Below are 25,584 nucleotides of genomic sequence, written 5' to 3' on the forward strand. Positions count from 1 at the left end.
ATAAGTAAAATTTATATTATTGTTATTTTTAATTAATCATATTGTGAAGGTGCAGTCCTCTTCTTCTTAGGATTCAAAGCATGGCTCCTAAATAAAGAAAAAATCACATTCGTTAGAAGTACATAACATATTCTAAATTTGTTATGTGACATTTTAATTCAAAATCTCTTCATAATAATTGCATGCACTTGCACATATTCCAAATGATTTAAATCTTTTTTAAAATTAAATAATTAAATTGCAAACAAGATTCCTTTTGGTCCTTTCATGAAATCATAAATTGCATGTATCCTGCATTTTTGAAGCAAAAGCAGTACAAATTTAAATAATTCATTTTGCAGAAAATAATTTGAGGTTTATTAGATATTTACTATATTTATTTGTAATATAAAATAAATTTGTAAAGTAGTTTTAATAATGATCAGATTTTTTTTAAGATTAATTTCTCTAGAAATTGAAATGTATTAAGGTAGCACTTTTCAATCTGTGGATCATACAGCTTGCCCTCGTGGTCCTCCGAAGTTTCCAAAGGAGACAAAAAAATTTAGTTGAAAAATCTCAGAGTTTAAAAAGTTACATATGACAATCATCTATCACCTTTTCTCGTAAGATAGACATTTTATGAAATTTATTATTGGTTACCCTACTTACAGACTTCCCACTCAGTCTTAGCAGTAAAAGATGGATTTAAAGCAGTATAACTGTGGTACTTACCACCATATATCCAAATATACTATCATATATCCACTAAGACTGTGGTCTTACCATCATATATCCAAATATAGAAGAGCCATGCAAGAATTACAAATCATCCTTCTCATTAATAATCTTGAAATATTAGAAATATAACTTTTCTTCAATGGACTTAATTATAAAATATAACGGATTTTAATTATATATTAAAAATATAAGTGTACTAGTAGTAATATATGCTAAAAAATTGCTTTCGAAGGGAACAGCAGCAAGGTGATTCACAAATTATGATAATTCACATAATCTCTATTCAAAAAAAGTTTGAGAAACGCTGAAATAGGAGAATAATTAAATTATGGTTAATACTGGTAATTTCAGCCGTATGCCTTAAGCTTGATGATCAACATTAAAAAATTCTCAGAAAGTGTTAGATCAAAAACTACTTTTCCACATAATATGAACTTATACGTAACAGCATTTAATACTTAGCTCACTGGCAAAATATACAAAATTTTGAAATGCAAGTATATATATAAGGCCAATAATATAGTTATCAACAATTAATGCATGAACTTCAAAACTTACACAATTAACAAACACATGAACAATGATGTTACATGCATTCATCCTCTGAATTAACTAGTCAGTTTGGGTATTTTCTATCTTAGATGTCGCAAAAATTGATCGTGGATTTAATATTTTAAATGTTCCTCTCATAGACATTTTAATACTTGTATTTTTTACATAGAGTGTCATCTTTAGTTTTACAGATATTCATTTGTTCGCTTATTACGATTAAGTTTTACAGACAGAACAGATGATACCTGATTACATTAAGTAGTATTTAATACAGAAACTTACTTAATGGTACTTAACACAGTTGCTAGAAAAATATTACATAGTGAAAGACAGGGTACAAAGTCAGAATCTGAAAACTTATTGACTTACACTAAGCTATTTAATGCTTGAAATATTTATGATTAGATAATATCTTTTACATCATCAATATCTATCAGTGATATGATATACTTTAAGTATACAGTAAAACCTCTCTATAACCTTCCATAATTTTGTACAATTTTGATATTTAATGGAGGTGGTTACTTCACAAAGCATGATTCTCAGTGATAATTAAAATCAATGTTTGTATCACCAGAATACTTGACATAGTCACTTAAAGAGGTATAGTTGCTAAAGAAGGTTTTTCTGTACTTCAAACAATGGTTTACATATTTTAAAAAGTATATTTTTCTGACACTGTTATTTAAAAAGTGTATAACTCCTTCTACACTTAAGCACAAAAATTTGATATTTTTATGCTTAAGAGTCATTCATTTAGTTGTAACTTCCAGGAAGATATCTTAAATGCCTAAAATGTTTTAATTTATGAAAAACAACATTTAGAGTATATTGAAGGGTGCTCCCTGTATTATCAAGGGAGCGCAAGTTAGTGCAATTCTCTGATGTTTTCTTAAGTGAAAATAGGTAGATGTGTACATGGATAAAGTCAAGGGAGTGCGCGATGCCAAGTTTGTAAAATTTGCAGATTTTTTTTAAGTGAAAATAGGTCGATGTGTACATGGATACCGAGTATGTGCAATCTCTTGTCTTCGTGTAGCGGCGGTTTTTGGCACACAAATCGTCGCTACACAAGCCAAAATAACATGGTCAAAGAATTGCACAAACTCGGTTCCATGTACTGCCAAAAATCGCCAATTTTTGCCAAGGGGCACCCATAAATATGCTTTTACCAAAACAAGCTTTAAGGCATACTGTCAATTACATTTTAAATTCCAGTGATTTTTCAACACTAGTTCAAATACTCTAAGCATATGTTTGCATAAGTTACATAACTTTTGCATCAGCAAAATTTATAACTTAGCAAATATGAACTATGAAAAAAAATATCTGAGCTTACCTTGACCCTTGGATTTACTAAATCTATGACACTTTTAACGCCAAAGAAATTCGATGACCGAAAATACGCGATGATTTATTTAATCTGGTTTTAAAATGGGTCATTTTAAGTTTGGCTATATCAACAACTTATATTACTCAGTATTGTTGGATAGTGAATTTGTAATTCTTTTTCATTCTTGAAATATATACACATGACAGAATTGGAATAAAAATTTTAGGTTTTTCAGATGAACTCATATATTGAACTAATTTGTTGAATTTTATCAAGTAGTTCTTAAAAATACAACCAACGATTAATTAAAACCAACTGCAATTCAAATGGATACTCTTTGTGAAAAAGGAGCAGTAGAACTTATTTTAAACATTCAGCAATAAATAGTTTTCTGAATATATTTTTTAGCGTAACGGCAGTTTCAAACATAATAAAGAGAACAACATTCTAATGAGGATAATTTTGAAAATAATTTACATTAAAATATATCTCAAAGAGATTTTTAAATGAAAAGATGGCACAAAAGAATTATTCTAAAAAAATACATGTTATCTCAGATATAGAAGAAATTTGGCATTGAGCTGAGTATTGAAATTAATATATGCAACTGACGTATCATTATTTAAATTTCCATGATTTGATATTGAATGCTATAACTATTAAATATTAGCAAATGCATTTTATAATGAACTTTGCACCAAAATTTATAGTAAATTTATATGTAAATTTACATTGTAAGTACTAGAATGAATGTTGTACCATTTTATTAATATTTTACTTTTCAACAAGCATAAAGGAAAAAATAGAATTTTTTTTCTTTAATGTTCCTAGTATGTTACATCATAGTTAAAAATATGTCAAAGTCATGGCATTTCGATTATTGCCTTTTGTAAATGTTGGTTATAATGTAACTTAATAGATGCTTTATAAGTTGGTAAAGACTGTCCTGGATTAAAACTATCTTTAACACAAAAAATAATATACATTGAATACTTTTACAAATATGTAATTGCTATCCGACTATATAATCTTTTAAGGCGAACTTATCGCATGTATTAATGAAATAACATTCCATTTTTAATGTATGTTAAATTATTTTGTCGAATTTTTTAAATATATTACATTTATTTTTTCTTTTTTGTTGAGATTAATAATAACATACATAGTGTAATAATGCTCTGAAAAATATTCTAAAGCAGTTCACGCTGGGATTAATGATAACATGTAATGATAACATGGAATAATAATGTTACATCTGTCAACAAAATGAAAAATATGAATATTCTAACGCGATATGTTTTAAAAGATACATAAATATTTAACATGAGAAATTATTAGACTATAGATAGAACATTAATATTAAGCTTATTTGTTTTTAAACTAACATATTAACAAATTTGTTTCTGTTTATAAATATGAGCAGTTTAACTGCAGACACCTGCAGATATAACGAATAAAAGTTGTTATTTTACTAAATGGAACACAAGCTCTGTGATTTGAACTCTAACAATAATTCAACACAGGTTTATTTAGGAGCATTAGAATTATAAGCTAAACATTAAAAGAATTTAATTATAGATAGTGTAAAGAACATAACAAATACATTACATAAAATTAGTAAAATACACGTCAAACACTATTTCGAACTTACCTCGACCATTGCAAAAATAATGGCTAAGATGGCGACTATCGTTGAACTCTCCCGCTAAGACGCTGTTTTTCCACCTTCTTCCTGATTGGTTCTTCTCTCTCAGCCGTTTTAAGCCACGTGATCACACGCTACGGACAAAATCTAAGCAAAACTTCTTGAAAAATTCCTGTAGAGTTTACAATTTCGTTTGGTTCTGTGTTCGTTACAGGTATTTCCTTCGTAATTGTTCGCATTTCTGTAACTATACAAGACTTTTGTCTGAAAACTTCGAGGTTTTTTTTTACAGTGCAGATAGTGTTATGATACCGGATGTTATAGTACCCGAGCCGGGCTACGACCCAATGCTAGCTTTGATTTCCGACACTGAAATTTTGTGGTCATAATGAGCTTTTTTCAGTCTCAGATAATGACTGCCGTTTTGTCTCAGCATCATAAAAAAGCATCAAGTTTTATCTTCAGTCATAACTTGTTTGAAAGTATCAGGATGGATATCTGAAGTTTGGGTCAAATCATGGCATGCATAAATTCCATCTTCGTTTCAGCTATAGAATCATGACACATGTTCCCTGGATCAAAGCAAAAGATTAACTGCATAGAAAATTCTACCCATAAACAGACGATATTTTACAAAAACAAGCTTTAATGTCGTAGTAATAAATACTGTCAATTATTACTTGGTAGAATTACTGGGATTTGTTAAAAATTAATCCTAAAACTGCAGGCGAACTGTGTAACTGCATTAATGAACATGAGTTACTTCAAAGAAATCTACTGGGTAGAAATAATTGAGCTCATCATTTGACATAAAATACACTACCATCGTTTATTGCCTTAAAAATAGCTATTCGTGTACATAAAATGAAATAATGGGAAAATGTTAATTCAAAGGAGGTGCATTTACTGACCGTTTAATCAAATGGCTCCAAAGTTGAAAGAGAAGTTTCGTTTTGAAATAACTTTAATAAATTCAACTATTCTCAGTTTATACAAACCAAACTGTAAACACATAATAATTAAATATCCATACATAAATACCTAATAATAATCCTATAACACAGTTAAGTTAAAATAAGCATTAAAAAATAGTTGTAGGTCAGCTGCATTCTGACGACGACCGAATTGTGTAAATGACAATTCCAAAAGGTGTTGCCAACGCAGGGCAACGAATAGATGTGAATTAATTACATGAAGCGTGGAAGTAAACAAGGAGAAAAAGAGATAAAGTAGTTTTCGCAAATGTTGCGATAAAGAAAATTTCTTCGCCATTTTGTTTCGTTGAGAGGAGAATTTAATCTATTTAAGACCTTTTTTTTGTGTGTGCACACTTATAAGTGTTCTTTTTAATTATGGAAATGATATGATTGCTTAAAGCTAGTAGTTTTCTTTTCAGGAAATTGTCATACTCCCTATTTTAAATTTCACATAAAGTCAGTTTTAACTAATCCTTTTATCATATAATCCCTGAATATGATCCCCTAGGCAAATTGCACTTTTAAGGTTTATTATAATTACATAATCTTCATAGACTTGGGTAACAAATTATACTTCAATTATTAGTAACAAAATTCTTTAGTGTTATTCGCTGGGAACTCAAAATCTGGTTATAAACGCGGAACACACTGAAATCTTATACAGCCATCTCGTACGTCGAGAACCATAAGCGAGACAAATTACCAATTTTTAGAACTCCTATGTATTCAGCTACTGACGGATCACCGTTTGCTGAAAAAAAATGCGAGTGTTTCTAATTCTTTGCCATCCGTAAATGAATTATTATCATCATTTCCAAATTATTGAACTAAAGATAAATTTATCCCATATTTTATACAATAGCCACTTTTAGGATTATCTTATAATATTATTCGCTCAGTAAAGGTTTGGGAACTTTCGTAAACTCAGTGAAGTTTCTGAAAGCACATCGATTGTTATTAGGGCAAAAATAATCGACACGTACACCGGATTAAATGAGTCTTTTTGCTTCTTTGTATCAAGTTGTATCTTGTTGTAATCGCCCAAAATTTCAGGTACCATATTTCAACGGACATATATCACAGACAGAATAAGGGATTCTTTTTTTTTTTTTTTTTCAAATCTGATTGTAAAATACACTGGTGTGCAAAAATTAAGGACGAGACGGTTTTTTCAATATAACTTTGTACAAAAGCTTTATAAATCAACACACTTAATACCGTAAGATCCCCAATACGTAAGGACATGAGTAATGTAAGCAACACTTACTAAAAGAGAAATCAGAGGGATAAAAAGAAGCTTTATTGAAAAAGTAGCATGGAGCGCAATGCGACTGAAGGCCGAAACATCCCTGTGATGGGTGTCCAGCAAGAAAAATCCGGTCTTTAATAGGGGATATGTTCTCCCCTGACTGCTAGGTAGGTTTCACAGCGTCTGCCCATGCTGAGAATGAGGGTGTCAATGAGTTGTTGAGGCATTGCTGCCCATTCGTCTTGCAGCGCCAATCGAAGCTCCGGAATCGTTACTGGTGGTAAGGTACGAGCTGCCAAGCGTCTCCCTAGAAAATCCCATACATGCTCGATGGGATTGAGATCCGGAGATCGTGCCGGCCAAACCATACGTTCAATATCCTCACTCTCTAAGAGCTGTTCGGCAGCTACTGTGCGCTGACATGGTGCATTGTCGTCCATGAAAAGAAACTGCGGACCCATAGCGCCTCTAAAAAGACACACATATGGAAGAAGAATCTCGTTACAATAACGGGTCCCGTTGACTGAACCTGCGTCGAAGATGTGAAGGTCTGTACGACTACCAAGCATGATGTCTCCCCAAACGAGAACACCGCCACCTCCATATCTGTCCCTTTCAATGATGTTCGAGGGATGATTGCGGCTTCCCCGCTCTCTTCAGATGAGTATGCGATGAGAATCGCTACTCAGACTGAATCTGCTCTCATCTGTAAAGAGTACTCGTCCCCATTCATTGTCTCTCCAATTCCGGTGTTCCCGGCACCACAGAGAACGCCTTAGAGGTACACACCGTACCGGGCGTCGTGCAAACAGACCACCACCGTGCCTGAGTCGTGTGTCTAGCGATTTCTCCCGCTGTCTGCCGCCTGTTTCTTCTGGCCTGTAAGGCAATATACCGGTCATCTGCGGGTGGGGTTCCTCGTGAACAGAGATTTTTATGGTGAACGACCACTACTAAAACCCCGGATAGCTGTTCCTGTAGTTTGAAATTGTCTCCAAAGTCGTGAAACGATGCTGTGAGCAATTCCGAACTCTGCAGCCACACTTGTCACACTGCGGCCTTCCTCGAACTTCCCAATGATTCGACCTCGGGTAAAAGCATCCAGATGTCGTCTAACAGATTGATTATTCGCCATTTCTCGCTGAGGCAGCAACTCGGTGTGATTTTAACTGCTATACGGCGTGCAATCTCTTTGCCAGAAATACTGATCTTACACCGACAACATGCTTTATACTACTCAGACACTCCCCCATTACGTCTACCTGCATATCTGCGCATGTGCTACCGTACATCACCTTACTTAATCTCCTGATTGGTCTTTCTGTCCGCTCTGCCTTTTCGTTCAGCTGATATGCTAATTTTTCGACTTCGTCCTCAATTTTTGCACACCAGTGTAGACTTGAATTAAAAGAGATTTTTATCGTGACGTCCGAACGTATATATGTATCTCGCATAACTCAAAAAAGCGGCAGCCTTAGAACGTTGAAATTTTGAATATGGAAATGATATAACATGTAGTTGTGTACCTTCCTTTTTAGTTGCAATCGACCACACCAAACGTATATATATATATATATCTACTCACGTTATTACCCGGTTCTGTGAGCTCAATTTTTTATTTTTATGTGTTGATAAACTGAGAAGTTTTTGCTTTAAAAATGTGTGAATTATGTTGCTCTTACGTTTTCGTTAAAGAGTTATCCATTTAGTTAATCCACATGCCATAGTTGTGAATTATCACAATTTAAAAATCTAAGTGATGCTAAACCTAACAAGGCCGCCATTTGTTTACATTTAAAGCTCTTAGTGAAACAGTGAATTAAGTTAGTTTGTGCTCCAACTTCAGTGTCTTTTTGTCGAGTGAGACAAAAAGTAAACTTTCAGTTTTGTGCACCAAAAAATCTGTCTTCCTGCCCGCTGACCTAATTGCTTGTTTTTGTGTACAATTTTTAATTTCACTTGTGAAAAAAAATTTTAAACTGTTTATAAGTGTATTTGGTGCTTAATGTTTTTCTGTATTTTACAATTTTTAATGAAGATGCTTTGAGTGTTTTTATTTTTGCCTTGCCACGAAGTGAGAACTGAATTAATAGAATGAAAAATATATATCTAATGCAATTCGAGGAAATAAGTTTAAATGAAACGCAGCAAAAATGTGTGTATAATTTAACAAGCCGTACAAGGAAGTTATGTGGTGCTCACATCAGATTTTTTGTTTGTTTCATGTTCGAATACAATTAAAATTAAAATTATATTTATAATTAAATTAATCATAATAAATAATAATTAAAATTAATTTGCAACACGTGGTTTTCAAAGAGCCGATCTTATTTATTAAAATTAAAAGATAAATATCTTACATTTTTTCCGAATAGCAGCAGTCTCGCGCTTTAGAGATAAAGATGTTTCATTTCGAACAGTGTCGACACTGCTCATTTGCAAATTGCTCAGTATTTTAATAAAAAGTACATTAAAGTTTTACAAAATATGAAATAAATAACAAAACAAATTCGAAATTCAAAATTCAGTCTTCCAGGTGCACATATTCGGATGGAGGACTACGTTATTCTTAACTACGTTCTAACTACGTTATTCTACGTTATTCTTTTTTTCACAACGCCAAGAACATACATGCATATATAAAGATTCTTAATAATTTAATTTCTTAAAAAGTAATATAGGGCAATAACTTTTGGCAGTAATTTGAAAAGCCAGGCCGTTTATAGGAAACCAACACAAAGTCTCATTTCGAGACTAATAGCCGCTTTTGGGCTAATAATAATGTAATATAACAGATTCTTAATAATGTAAAAGTTCATATTAATTGTATAAACTGTAATGAAAAATGCCCGGGAAATTATTCCACGCTAAAAACAATTGCTGGATCAACTGAAGTGGCTATGCTTTTACACTTTAAGAAAAGTATAAGCAAGTAAGCAATATGAGAATGTAAGCAGTCTTCACATTTAAACTTATTAATAACTATTAAAAATATTGAAAAAGATATAATAATTAAAAATAATAATTATAAAAATAATAAATTATTAATAAAATAATAATTACTAAAAAGGAATTATATTTCTAAATTTTATACAAAATAAAAGTTTAAATTATGCAAAGAATAATTATATATTAATAAAAAATACTGAAAGAAGTTAACGAAACTGAGAAAAATACGAAATGTGAAGATATGCTAGATTAAAAAAGTAACAAAAATAAGCTAAAATGAAATTAAACTGAACGGGCATCTTTGAACAAAGAATGATCATGTACCACAGATGGATTTAACTGTAACTGCATATCCTGCTTTGATTATGTAACCTTGCTCTCGTCTCGCTATCTTCCTGCCCCTGATCTTACTTTATATTTTAATGGCCGAGTAGTTCCTCTTTCATTATTGGCCAGGAGATCTGATTGGTATCACTATACATGCAGTGAACGAAACTGATTGAAAAATTATGCAATTTAAACTTTTTTTACTCCATTTGCAAGAATTAAATTGGTTTCATTACATACCCCTTTTTATCTCCCTCTTCAACGATATTTCTCTTGAAGTCCTAGGAGTTTCGTCATTCTAGAGAATCCCAAAATTGGATTAGAAAATAGTAAATTTAATAATAGGTGCTAGTTGTTAAATTCTTCTAGTTGTGATCCCGTAATGTAATTCCCTAGAGCAATTTGCTAATTCTTGAGTTTTAAAACAGAGTTTTAATTTTTTTGTTCGTGCAGCTAATAGTTTAATTTTGTGGAAATAAAGCATTTCAAAACTGCAGTGTGTGTAATTGCTAAATCTTAATTATATGACAGTTAGTGTCATAATTAACATAAATAAATATTTTCTAAATTTTGTAAGCTAAAACAATTTTTTTTACCGGTTGATTTAGTTTAAATTAAGTTTTATGAAGCTTTTTAAAGCTCTGTTATTTGATTACCTAACTTATTTTTTTCTATGAGTGGCTGAAACTGAGATTTCTTTCTCATATAGTTATGCAATACAGACATTTGCGCAAGGCATAAACAGAGTTGCGTGACAATATAATGCAGTTATGCGATACAATAATGAAATCAACCTGAATTATTTACAACTGCATAAAAACACCAGACAAATTGCGCATGAGAACAGTTTAAGCTGGCATTTCCTAATTTCTTGCTTATATTATACTGCTTGGCAGCAAGGTACAACAAGATTATTCTTTCATTCGTCTTGTGAAAGCAAATGAAAATGTCTTCAGTCATAAAAAAAGTCATGCTGTAGAGACATTAGGTATTTTTTGAAGCATGCAAAATGAAAAACTAGCAACGCCTTCGCCGGGAATCGAACCACGGATCTCTGGAATACCGGCCCAGCGTGAAGAATCACTACACCACGAAGCCAAGCTAGGAAGGCGGGAGAAATACCTTATATACTCCCCCTTTTAAAGGGCGACTGGGGTTTTAGAGGACCCAATCGCCAAATCCTGGGTGAGGAGAATCCTCATCCAACACCCTTTTAGTTCGGGCGCCACTGTAGAGACATTAGGTAGTTTCGGAAGCATGCAAGATAAAAAATTAGCAGCGCCTTCGCCGGGAATCGAACCGCGGACCTCTGGAATACCGACCCAGCGTGCAGAACCACTACACCACGAAAGCATGATAGGAAGGCAGGAAAAATACCTTATAATATGTTGGAGATTCATACTTATCAGCCCGAAAGGGATGTCAGTCTCGAAACGGCATTTTGCGCCGAAAGATTTGAATGCGTTGCATCACTTTTCAAATTGTTGCTACTAAATATTATCGCCCTGTATTATATTTAAAGAAATTAAATAACAAAGAATTTGCATGCATGTGTGTATGTATCTTGCATCGTGAAAAAGCAACGGAGCGTAGAACTATCAAATTCTGAATAATATAGTCCTCCACTTGAAGATGGGCACTTGGAAGCCAGAATTTTGAATTTCGTATGGTTTTATTAACTATTTCGTGTTTTGTAAAACTTTAATGAATTTTTCATTAACAAACACAAACTCAACGATTTCAAAGTGAGCAGTAGCAACACTATGGAATAAACATTTTTATCTCATGTTCGAGACTGTCTATGGAAAAATCTAAAGATGCGCTGTTTTAGAATATTTGGTGATTTTGCTGTTGAATTCAATTTTATATGACATAAAAGCCAAGAGAGTAAAATTAAATAAATAAATGCTCTAAGCGTTAATAATAAAAAGAGAAACAAAAATGTTTTGTAAAGCAATCTTAGTAAGAAAACTGAACATTGATATGATGAACTGAGAAAAGACTAAAAAGAATAGAAAAAAAAAAATGTATGCCAAAAACTTAACTCTGCATCGGGAATTCTAAAAGGATTCTGCTATACTGCTTTTAAAATTTTTGCAATTTTACTGTTGAGTTGCATTTGGCGTAAGTGCTAAGAAAATGATGCTTAATAACAAAACTAAAATGACCCCCCCCTCCAAAACAAGTGGGGCAGCAAGAGTGAGTGTAACCGAAGTCTACGAGCTCAGCGGGAGCGTGGAAAACCTTAACAAACCCTTTTGGGCGGCCGTTAAAATTTGAAGCCTTTCGGACTTTTTTTTTTTTTTTTTTTCATTTAAAATTTCCTTATTGTAACAGTTCCCAAACTGAAATTTTAGTCTCGTATTGTCAAAATTATTCTAATAGATGTTATCTTCTTTTACTTATAGCTCATTTAACTGAAATGATGAGATTAAAAAGGTAATATTAAATGCAATTTTCATCGCAGTTTTAGCACAGCAGAGTGTTGTTCCTTCTGAGAATTTGCCTAATAATAAAAAATTCGTTAGCACTTACGGAAAAAGTAATTCCAATCAAATACATTTTGAAATCAAACTAACAATATGCAAATCAAGCCTTTCATCTCTTTTATTCAGAGCAATTATGTGGTATTATATCTCTTCTATTTTAAAGTGCAACCTTTAATTTCAGTACCACCGATAGAAAAAGGATTTTAATTCTAAGAAAACAAAACAAATAAAGTACATGAAGCAAATATATATATGTAAGATATAACAAAATATGATATCTGCTCTAAGAATAATTGGCGAATAGCTAGCAGAGGCTGAGCGACACGCTGTCAGCAAGCAGGCGAAGAGGCGAAATTGCTGTCTGCCTAGCAGAAGTCAGGAAAAAAGGAAGGCGTAGTTGTTTTATCAAGAGTATTTATACTAAGCATGATGCATAAGTACAGCTATCTGTGATTGGTTAATTTTAGGTTGTTAATGTAACATGGAAAGATCTCGAATTTGGGAGAGCAGATGAATTTAGGGGGAGAGCATAAAATCTAGAATAGTTAATTTTGAGGTCACCAATTATACTTGAAACAGCTATCGCATTTTTTTTATCTTGCACACACACACACATATATATACAAAGGTAATTTTTAGTCTTCCGAAAAGCCTAATACTTTCGCTAAAGCTGCTAAGTAATAAAATAAGAATTTATTTATTAAAAGAGTTTTGTATTATCTCCTACGAAAGGAAAGGATATTAGGAAATTTAAAAATTGTACTTTAATGGTATTGTAGTAAAAATTGTTATTAGTATTGTCAAAAGCAAGAAAAATTTTTTTAATTAAAAGTAAGTTTATAAAAATTGCAAAAAGAGTAAAAAATCAGTAAAAAAAGAAAATGCCAACAAAATACGGAATAATTATTGCTATTAAACGGAAAGTAATTGACTTTTCAAGAGGAATAAACCGATTTCCGATCAATTTAAAATAATTAATAGAAGCGAAAGAGTTTCGTTGCATTTTTACTGCAAGAAACAATGAAAAAATTTAAAGTCAGTTAGATTTTAAGCCAAAATTGATTCAAAAACTGTACTATTGAAGAACTAGTTTGAAGAGGACATAAAAAATAACTATTAAGAACTTTGCTTATTTGATTCAAAGTACAAATTAAGAACCAATCTTAACTAATCATTGAAGTAAAGAGTCAAATTTTCTTACATAAGAAGGATTATTCCCGGACACTTTCGCCGTTGATAATAGTAAAAAAATGCAAAAATCAAATAAAATAAGCAGAAAAGGAAGTTAAACTGCACAAATTAATAGATTCTTAATTATAAATAATTTTTGCTCCTTTTGAACTTTATATTTCACTGTATATAGGAGCGTACTGATTTAGCTTAATTTAATAAAATAAATTAGAAACTGGGAAAAATCTGCGATTCTGTAACGACTTTTTTTGTGAAAAAATAATGGAGTATAAGATTAAATTCAGTTTGACTTAAATCTAAACTTTTCTCTAACTTACTTGTTGTTTTCGTTGTGACTTATCTCAGTTGTCTGACAGTAAGTAACATCAGAATAAGCCCGCGAAATTCATCGTGGCAAGGAATGCAAGACTGCGCCTGTCCTTGAGCACCATGCAGGTGACAGTATGACTTTGCTCAGTCCCACCCCCAATTTTGATGGAGAGCAACCCGGGAGGACGGGTCCGAGGATCTTCCACCATCAACCTCTCAAGAGAACTCTCAGCTTGCAACGTATAAGTGCTCCCATGCCGCACGGACACTATACATTTATAAATAACCATGTCTTCTCCAGGATTTCAACACGGGCCCTTCGTTACGGCACTCAGTCGACAACTACTATCCCGGTTGAAAGGCCAAACTTTATTCGTCTTCCGGATTAATTACGGCTCTGTCTTTAGGTTTAAATTTATGAGGTATTTCTCCTGCCTTCTTAGTATGCTTTCGTAGTGTAATGCTCAACACACTCGGCCCTCCTGGCGAGGGCATTGCTCATTTTTCATAACTTCTTAAAAAAATCCTAATACCTCTACAAACTTAGAACACTAAACTAACAACGACAGAGTAAAAATTCGGACTAAACATGCATTTTTACGTCAGAAAGTTTAAACTTAATTTGGCTTAATCTGGACATTATTCTAAATTTTTTAGACTGCTGGACAAGTTATCGTTCTGCCTTGAAGTTCAAACTTGGAACTCTAAAGACAAGAAACAACAAGGGAGTAAAAAATCAGACTAAACGTTTATTTTCCTATCAGAAAATTAAAGCGTTAACAAAATTAATTTCCTCTTCTTGGGAAGGGGTCGACATACAGTAATATTACAAAGTATTTACAGCACGGCTAAGTCATTTTTCATGTGTTACTGTAATGTAGTATTTAGCATATACAGTTGGCAACCGGAAGATGCTCTGTCGATTCTTGCCAAACAGGTTCTAAACTCCTGCTCACAAAGATGTAATGATTCTATATAGTAACTGAATTAACATTACTCAAGAAAATTTCGATAATGCAAAGTTTCTCTCAAAATAAAGTTAACATTTAAATTCTGCAGTCAAGAAATAATATCGCTAAAGGTAAATTCGTTATCTGTCCTTTCTTAAGTACGTTGTTTCTGAATATTTGAAATAAAAGCAAATAAAAATGTAAAACTGCAGAAGCTAATAAAAAATTTTAGTTTCTGCATTAGAACTCAGTTTGTTAGTAATAAATAAACTACCCTTTGACTTAATAAAAGAATGGAAAGTGAATGAGTCCTTTCAACACAGCTGTTTTCGTGAAAAGAAATCTTGCAACTTAATATGAAAGCAGATAAGTAAATAGACTTATCTATTCGTTGTTAATTGCATAAAATTTGCTTTCAAACGATTTTCTGAAATTTTCTTAAAAATTCCAACTACTTTATTTCTCATTTAAAACATGACTTCATTTGCAGAAGGAATTCAAATTAAGAAGGCGACTACTAAGTGATTCTAAAGAAATCACCAATGCAGCGTTCTGCAGCAAAATTGCTCATTGAATGAATTCAATTATTGTTCTACCGTAAGTTTTTTATAAAACAAACAAAAAAAAACTTAATATAAATTAAACAAATTTTGTGAATAAGTTACCGTTTTTTGAGGGAAAATTAAATTATAAAATGAAATATTGATTCTGTTAACTGTAAAAGAAAAATAGGTGATTTTTTTGGGCAATGTCATTTAGCGATTGTGTTAAAGATAAAATAGCTAGGATAACTAACTGTCTATTTAAATTGGAGACATGATTGTTCTTTTGCATGTATTCAGGTCTGATTATCACTGAGGCTTACAAAGGTTCAGGTCGAGGACTATAAAATTTAGGGGGCTCCAGATAATCATATATCTCTTCATAACACTTTTTTGAGAGCTTGAAAGCTAACACTGTGAATCAATGAAAGAGCTCTGTGCCTAGGGCTCACTCTTAATCGAGCCCTGCATATAATCAATTTTAGTGAGTTTTGAAATTTTTTCTTACCTTGTAAGCCACAGAAAAGATTATAATTAAATATTAGGAAAGTTTTTAACATTAGGTTAAAGAAAAAAAAAACGAATTACGATTTGATATTCATTGCATTTACGCGTTATTTATTTATTTAAATCGATTAAATTCCTTTTTTAAAATACTGGCTAAAGCTTTTTTGCCCATCCATTCCATATACCTTTCAATTCATAATATTTTTAAAAATATTTTAAAGCATTCCTTCGGATCTCGAAAAAACTTAATTACATCCACAAATAGGTAAAAATCTAATATTTATTTTATAACTTTTAAAATACACATATTATGTACTAAAGTAAAAAAACAATCTTACCTTTATTAACTCCTTTTCCAGGTAAATGATTTCCGAATGCGTTAAATATCACATCCGAAGTGTAGAAGAGTTTTGCCTTAAATGAGTAAAACGCGCATCACTGATTAAATAACCAATGACCATCAATGAAAAGATGTTGGACGACCCCCTAACTCCACCGAAATGATGCCGAGATTCTTTCCTGATAGATTATCTCCATCACTGCTTTGATCACTTTATTACGTCATGATTAGCTCGATCACGTGACCAGCAGCCTCACAGAATTATAAGCGTCATCCCGCTAACGGCTGAGCTTCGATAATTTTCTTTTCAAAATTGAGATAGGAATATATTAACCTTCAAATTTCATTTCTGTATAACAAGTGACATAAGTATTTATTTGCACGTAGCAAATACTTAAAAAAACCATAAATTAATAATAGTTAGAAATATGATTGCTTTTCTATAAAAGGATGCTGATTCATTATTATTATTATTTTTGAGTGGCTGTTTAGAATTTTACATCTTAAATGTTATAAGATGTTATTTTTGTCACGAAGTTAAATTTTATAGCATTCGAAGCATCCCCTTTTTCGATAGCAATTTTTCCAACAAGGTTTAAATCACTTGCTTAAAGAAAAAAATCTGCTTAATATTTCGGGTTTTAAAATTCTTCCTTTATTTATTATTTTTAGTTTTAAAAATGCAGTCAAATGGATGACTGTTTGCACTTCAAACGATACGTATCCAAATCACGCAAAAAATTTTAATTTGATAATTACATAAACAGTTGAAAAACAGTAAAAGTTGAATCGTTGCCAGTTATATATATAGGATTTTAAAGGGGATAAAATAAACAGCATGCTTCATTTTTATCATACAAAACCTTCCTTAGTTTTGTAAATGATGAAAGATCAGAGGATCACGGGACACTATCAGTTCATATAGCGGTTTGAAACTAGCTGCTTTACTAATAAAGTTTCCGACCTCTTGTTAAAACATGGAAGCTTGTTACTGAAGTGCTTTCATAGAATTAAAGCATATAAAAACTATCGATATGAAAGAAATTTTCAAGAGACTAATGGTAAAAGAAGGGAAGACGAAGTCCTCGGATTTCATCCCTTGATCCAATCTCGGCAATAAGTTTGCATTTTTTTCATTAGAATCTCTACTTTTTAAGCTATAATTTTCATTTTTAACATTAAACATTTGTTGAATTTGAAGGAAATTCTCACTGATGAACAAAATAGTTTTAATGCATTTTTTTTAAGCCAGTTTGACTGTAAAGCTTAAACATTAGTGAGAGATTTGGTTGCAATACTTTCTTTAACTTTCCATTTCATGCTTATCAAGCAACTTTTAGAGAAAAAAAATATGAAACCCTTGTGTTTTAAGGACTGAATCTCAAGATTCTGGTTATAATAACAATCATAAAAACAAAAAAACAAAAAAAAAAAAAAAATTATCTCCGGTTGTTTTATTCTGCATAAGATTCTAAAATGTTTTGCAGGGGGAAAAGGTTATTTTGAAGCAGGCGACTCGCCAGGACTCGAATCTGGACCTCTCGAATACGCATCGAGTGTGCTACAGGTGACAGGTGACGGAGGACGGGGGCGCCTGGTGTCTAACATAGGTAAACAGGCATATACCCCGCGTCCTCCACTGTGTAGAGGCAAAAACTCCCTGGAGCCCCATGAGGCCGCCCCGGGAGTTTATTAGGATCTTAAAAGTTAACATGGCCATACAAGGGCTAGACTACATGTAGTACATTGTAAGAACGTGAGACAACTGAAGGTTATGGTTACAGAGGTAGAACAAAATAAGACATAAACATAAAACATAAATGGAAACATATAAAGAAAAACATGAAGAAACACATAAAGCACTAAAAACACAAGAAGGTACACTAAGATACACTAAAATACACGTAACTAAATAAACACCGAACACACATAGATAAACGCGATGCAGACAATTAAATAATGTGGACACATAAAAACGAAACATTTGATGATGTTATGAGACGCATAATAGCACGTAATTATTTAAACAGCGCGTGTGATACTGAGAGGACACTCAATAAGGCACGCATATATACGTGAAGCAATGTGATGACAGTAGTTCATGAAGCCATGATAATAATAGTACGCACAAGAAAACGCGTAGATATACAAGATGCAAAGTAAGGACTAAGGTACATGTCGAGTGTGCTACAGTGACACCACGGATGTATGCTGGAAGGTGGAAGGAATAATATAGTTATTAAACGTATACTCCCTATAGGGCAACTAGGGATTAGAGCAACCAATCGTCAAATCCTGGGGGTGACGAATTATAGTCCACCACCAGGTGCCACTGCAGAGTCATTAGGTTATTTTCAAGCACGCGACATGAAAAATGAGCAATATTCTAGCCGGGATTCGAGACTGAACCTTTCGAATACTGTCCGAGGGCGGAAAACTTTTCAAATACAATTAGTTGAACACGCTGTTATGAAAATAATGTCGAGTTATGCATGTAGGTTTGAGGGGAATTCCGTCAGTAACGTCGTTGGATACAGAGGTCCAATGTAGCTTCTTGGCAAAATAATAATAATATTAATAAGTAAGAAGGTTTTAGGAGTTACAAAGCTGCCTGTAATTGTAAAGCCGAAAGTCATAACGACCAAGATCAACATCGTGCATAGTCAGTGTGACGTTGAGTGTGTTGGGTAAGAATGAAAGATATGTTTTGCTTTATATGATTTGAAATTTGTAATGGTGGAATTTTTTGAAGTCAGTAGGATGGCGAATTAATTTTCATGCAGATATCGTAAAACTTGAGATGAGTCGAATCAAATAAAAAGAGATATCATGGCTAGCACTAGACTTGCAAGGTTTATCTCAGGATGGAAATGAAAAGCAACAGATAATGGTAAGAGGAGGTGATTAAAATGTGCTTCTCGTGTTCCTTATACATCGCCCTACATAGCTAACCTTTTTGGTGCTCTTCTTGTCAGATAAGAGGCTGGGGCTAAGCAAGGCTCTGAGGACAAATATCAACGAAGCTTTTGACACCTTCTTCCCTGTGGGTGCCTGAATTATGGAGCTGTATGTTTTACTCCACTCCCATTGATTACAACAATTATTTTATACCTGCAGAACGGAGACTGTCAGACTGCAAATCTCAGCCAGTACAATAAACAACTCCCAAGGGGGAGGGGATAATGGTAAGAAAGATTTTGGCTTTTTTCGATGAAATCTCAGAATTAACACATGTGGTCATCCATGAAATAAATACAGAAAATAATCTCCCGTGCAAAGCAAAACCTTACTGGTACGTTAAATTAAGGAGAAGATGAGAGAAAACATATTGAAGGTATGGTTAGAAAATAGATCATAAATCTAAAGTCAGTCCGTATGTTAACCCAGTAGTTTTATGTCTGAAAAAAAATTACCACCTTCAGTTCATAAACCATGGCTTTTCCCAGTTGATTACAGTAGACTAAATGCGGTAACAAAACATGTAGAGTTATTAGGTTATTTAGAAGCAACAGACTTGAAAAATGAGCAACGCCTTCGCCGGGAATCGAACCGCGGACCTCTGGAATACGCGCCCAGCGTGCAGACCACTACACACCGAAGGCACGCTAAGAAGGCGGGAAAAATATCTTATAAATATTCAATTTATCCCTACCTATAATTGTGAAAATTATTGGTAAAATTAAGTCGCTAAATACACTGCTGGCCATTAAAATTGCAATACCATGAAAGAAAGCAACTACAAAAAAGATATTATTTTACGTAAACAGTATGACCTGAAGACAAAATGATTAAACTCGTAAGCAGTCTGGGGGTTTACAAGGGTGCGAAATTAGTAGAAACCGCTGCCATCCATGGCAGCTAAAACGGCCATTACCTGGTTAGGCACGTAAGTCGAACTGGGCTTGTATGACAGAAATGGGCAACTGATTCTATGCTGCTTCAAGTCTTTGCCACACCTTCATCAACCGTATTAGCTGGAGAGGGGTAGCGAGCCAGGTTCTCAGCAACCCATGACCAAATTCTTCAATGGGTGGCAGATCTGGAGACCGCACATGCCAGGGCAGCAATCGAATACTCTGTGCATCGAGTAACGTCAGGAAACGACGTGAAACGTGGACTTGCATTATCTTGTTGGAAGACGACGTTTGGTAGGCCTCGAAGATAAGGCACAGCCACTGGACTTAAAATGTCAGAAATGTACCCATCTGAGTTCAAATTACCGTCGATCCGTACTGTCGGCCCAAACTATCACACCAGATGCAGAGCTCCTATGCCGATATCGAATGCAAGCAGGCGACGTGCGGTCTCCTTGGAGCCTCCAGACACAGAATACTGCACACAGAGTCGGAATTCGTCTGAAAACACAACATTGTGCCACTCCTGTTTTGTTAGGGAGCAGCCCGGTTCACCTTGCAAAACAAAGTTTGCCCTATGACCATATACGGGCTACGCCAGAATGTGCCACTCCTGTATCCAGCTTTGTCGTGCAAGGCATCTACGACCGGACAATAGCATATTCCAAGCTGAACTGGGAGCAATAAAACACAGCATAAGCTATCTCCAAGCACGTACCAACGTAATTCATATTATTACGGACAGCCAATCATCAATATATGCAATAAAATCTCCAACTACCAGCTCTCCAATAGCACATAAAATTCAAAATATCATCTCATCCAGCAATAAAACTTTTATCGGGTCACAGCAACTGCGAGGGCAATGAGAGGGCACACACCTTTGCAAAACAAGCTGCGATAGAACAGCGAGGCGACCTTATCCGCGTCCCTTGGCCCCAATCAGCAATCAAACTAAAGCTGAAAGAACTTGCCAACGAGGCTTGGCAAATGGAATGGACATACTGGACACACAGTCTGCTACCCAAGGTTAATGAAGAACACATAATCTCCAACTATTTCCTCACACAATTTATCTCCGGTTATGGTCCATTCCCCACATACTTCTGCGAAAGAAATCTCTCTTCAACAAATGTGTGTGTATGTGGGGAGATGGGCGACCCCGATCACCACATCCTACAATGTCCCCTGACTACAACTTACCATGTGCGCCATCCCACGAACCCCGGAATAGAATTCCTAAGGTTACTGAAGAGGAGAAATGTGTACGAGAACCTTCGAAAGTTAATAGACACACTACACCAATATGGACTCGAGCTGTGCTCCCCAGAATGAGAAACAAGCACAAACCCCCTAACTGCAACGTGAGCTCAAAGACTGTATCTCATAATAACTGTCCTCCAAAAGGACTAGCTATAATGCGAGCTAACAATTTATATTGCACCTGTGCCTGCATCCACTGGTACTATGCCATTTTGTCACTTGTAAAGTGTTCACATACTCCACAAGAGGAGAAGTGTATCGTCACAGGGGTGCCTGCAATTCGTCAAACACCGCCTTAAACAGGTAACAGAATCTACACCAGGTAGAACGTACCAATTTCACATGTGTACTGAACAGCTCACCAGTGCATCAAATGCAATAATTCATCAAAGTACATGTTAAAGTAGTGCACCCATGGACCGCTAAAATCTGAACATTGAACTTGGACCAAATGGAACACTACCTACCTAATTACCGCAGTACAACATTCAATACATAATTCAAATAGAACACCCTAGGTATCATAAAGCATATGCTATGCCAAAACCAACAAGCTCTATAATGAACATAACCTCTTGACTTGTAAATAATCTGTAATAGTATGATAATGCTATGTCCTATGAACATAACTTCTTGCATTGTAAATAATCTGTAATAGTATGATAATGCTATGTCCTATGAGCATAACTTCTTGCATTGTAAATAATCTGTAATAGTATGATAATGCTATGTCCTCTGCGTTGAAGTATGTTGCAAGAGTATGTTGCGCTATGTCCTATACGTTGTTAGTGCTATGTCCTATGTTTACTGTAATCCCCTGTGGAAGGGGCGGTGCCAAAACCAAAAAACTGTATAATGAACATAACTTCTTGCACTGTAAATAATTTGTAAAAATATGTTAATGCTATGTCCTATGTGTCGAAGTATGTTGTAACAGCATGATGTGCTGTGTCTTATTTGTTGTTAGTACTATGTCCTATGTATAACGCAATCAGGTCCCCTGTGGAAGGGGCGGTACGCTAGAGAGGTAGTGCATGGGGGCTATACCATTTTTGTCAATATCGTCTCTCTCTATGCTGCATTGTCAAGGAAAGCTGAAGTAATGGTCCCCATGCTGATAGTCCACGCTGCTGTAAACGTTAACGCACCGTACGAGCGGATACTGGGCGTGCTGCAAACATGCCCATTTCCTGACTAATGGTTCGTGATGTGCTTGTACGGTTTTGCAGGCCTGATCTCACAATATGTCGGTCCTCTCGGGCATTAGTCATGGGAGGGCGTTGAGATCCTGCAGGCCGTTCAGTATGACCCTCAGCAACTCATTGATTTCATATTCGCACTGACGGCCAGTGCGACAGTCGGTACCACGGAACGATAATCCACCCTCTCGATAGGCAACGATCCTGTCTCTATCGAATTCCGACACTTGCTGGTAAGCATGTCTTCTTCTTATTCGAGATAAAACAGGATATTCTGAGCAAACTTCGACCTTACAAAGCACTTTCCGAGTGAAATATCCGCTACGCAACTTTTCTTCTATGCAAAGCTTCAGCTGCCGTTTCTCCCTTCTGCGTCTTCTAAACGCGTTGAAATACTAATCATTTTTTGCATAGGCCAGTCACTTCTTCTTTTCATATGATTTTGACTTTCGCCAGATCATTCCTTCCTGGTGTCGCAATTTTAATGGCAAGCAGTGTATATGACGAAACGCGATTTAACTTTCGGCTATTTTCAGTTAGGTATGAGGCCTGATGACTTGCCGAAAACGGCATTTATCACAAAATCAGGCGTATATGCATTTCTAAGGTGCTATATGGATTATACGGAGCTTTCCCTGCATATCAGAAGGCGATGGATAAACGTTAAAGGCCCGTATCAGGCAGATTTGCTTTCATCTAACTACACCAGCATTTCTCAGCCGTGGTGTATATGGACTCCCAGGTGTCCACAGGGAAAACAGTTGTATTTCGAGGGTCCGTAATATGAACTATGGAGTTCATATTAGAATGCTATTAATAAAATTATTTAATAATACTAATAAAATAATGATGAATTGCAGTTTTATGGGACAGTCCGAATTCTGTTCAAAAAAGGATTTGTGATTTATTGAAGAACAGTTGGCAATGCATAATCCCTTTTTATAGGAGAAAGCTAGAATATATGTCACTGTTTTCTTATTATCTTAGTTTGTGGAATGTGGCTTTAGATGTGTAACAGCGTTGTTAATAAAAAAAAAGCGAAATCGACTTGATATATTAAAAAATAGTGATCTTCATCTGACTATCTCTTTAAGCCAGATATTAATACGCTAATATTGAAATATCACGCACAAGAATCTCATTAATACGGCCAACTTGCTTAATGGGATTAAATTTAATAGCCTTAGGAATAAATTTGCATATGTTGCTTGAAATATTTATTTATTTATTTATTTACTTTTACTGTACCTGTAAGTAAAAATATGTTTCAGTTTTATCAATTAAAATTTCCAAAATTTGTAATTTATTTTTTAAAATTAAATTGGAATTGTTTAACCATTACCGTTTAACAGCTTATAGATAAATATTTTATTTAAGAATTGTTTAACTGTTTAATTATTAGCTTTTAGTGTTCTACCAAAAAAGATTTCATTTAGGAATATTACGTATTGTTGCTTGCGTACTTGTTCGTAATAGATTGAATGCACAAGTTCGATAATAGGTTAAATAAAATTTATTCTTATCAAAAAAAAAAAAAAATCTATCAGAAGTCTGGAATTTTCCTCAGAGATATTCGCACAAGTAATCACGATAGCACGCAGTGATAATCAGTAGTTATACTTCAAACCACTAAAAATGATAAAATACAACGCAATGCAAAGCGCATTTAAAGAGAAAGATAATCTCAGTTCTCGCGAAACTAAACAACTCGCAATAAAAGTAACTAAGCAACTGAACTCAGACTTCGACTTCAACTTATAAACATATCGCCGGAACTATTACATTTATTACACAAAAGTGTAATTTTGCCGGCTCAGTAAGAATGAAGCCTAAAAGGCGCCTGACGATAAGACTTTCCTGGCATGGTAATCTCTCTACGGACGGAGAAACAGAGGCAACGAGAAGAAAGAAGGCGGGCCTTGAAACCTGAAATCAGAGAACCGGTCTATCTGATAAATAATGAACTCAGATGCTCTTTTCTCCGGCATTTAATAGTTTTCAACCGGTCGCGAGAAACTTCCAGGACTTTCTGTTTCTTGATATTTCTGGAAAGCAATAAGAGGATGGAACTACGGTTACAACTAACATAATGGTCAATTACATTTATTCAGTTTCAATACAAAATCACCGAGATATCCACTTACTCAATTTTAAATGCACGTACTCCTGTATTTTTATTTTTTCGGTACAGCTTTTTCTTAAAATTTGTCTCGCGCTGCATTGCACGAAGAAACACAATTTTAATTATATTTCTACTAAAATTACCTATCTAAATACAAACTTCGTAACAATAGGATTATATGGGAGTCCATACACTTAAAAGCAAAACTTTGTTCCCAAGCCAAAAAAAAAAAAAAAAAAAGTTGAGAAATCATGAGCTATGTGATACAAAAATTACTACTAACACAATTCATTAACACAAATTGAGGTTCTGAGCTAAAATTTTATGTTTCTAACAAAGCTAAAAAAACAAGTTTGAAAGTGAATATGTTCAAATGCAAATTGGTTGCCAAAGAGCTTTAGGTACAAAATATCCTATGGAGAGATTGAAAGAGATGAATCCAAAACAATCGCAATTAAAAACTCGCAGCCAAAGACGGCGAATAAACTAGGGTCGTTTTGGGGGGGGGGGTTTGTTCCTACTATAGGATTTTGCGAAAATTGCAGAGCCCTTACTAAGCTTGAAGAGCAAAAGACAACGTTTAATCCGTTGCATTTTGAGAAGCTGCTTTGATTCGAGCACCAGACTTAAAATTTTCGGATTCAGGGGCTGGGGAGAGATTGGGAATAATTGCAGATGGGTCTGATTTCGTGATAGGAGCTGTGCTTATTTATGCAAGATGGTAAGTTCATAGCCATTTTAGTAAAGCCTTACATTTACAGTAAGCCCATTTTAGTAAATCAAATCACAGAAATTAAACCATTGCCAAGAGAGAAGCCCTAGAAATTCTGTTAGCTTTTCAGAAGTCAGTGAGTATTTCGGCAAAGAATGGCTAACTGCCAATACGGACCACGCCTTAATCACTTGTCTTTATTTAGAGAACTTATCGCTTAGATTAATAAGGTGGTTTCTTAAACTGCAGGCGTGTAAATTAAATATTAAATATACACCTGGCAAAAAATACTAAATCTTATATCCTGGAATCGCTCTTAGTATTAAGCATAAATTGTTTAAAAATCAAACTGCA

General features: G+C 34.2%; 1 protein-coding gene across 2 annotated transcripts in view; it reads right to left on the reverse strand.

Annotated features, from left to right (window-relative positions):
* LOC118180896 (putative sodium-dependent multivitamin transporter) overlaps nt 1-25,584 on the reverse strand; it is a 93,352-nt gene that overhangs the window by 41,709 nt on the left and 26,059 nt on the right. Inside the window, exon 1 of one of the 2 annotated variants that reach the window (XM_035349962.2) lies at nt 16,079-16,250. The exons of the other annotated variant lie outside the window; for it this stretch is intronic. The gene's annotated coding sequence lies outside the window, so the exon portion shown is untranslated. Of the gene's footprint in view, nt 1-16,078; nt 16,251-25,584 lie in introns of those variants that run through there. 2 annotated transcript variants of the gene reach the window in all.

The sequence above is a fragment of the Stegodyphus dumicola genome, chromosome 1, assembly GCF_044657685.1.
Source record: "Stegodyphus dumicola isolate Sdum_Otavi_A_Nest chromosome 1, ASM4465768v1".
Classification (NCBI taxonomy): Eukaryota; Metazoa; Arthropoda; class Arachnida; order Araneae; family Eresidae; genus Stegodyphus; species Stegodyphus dumicola.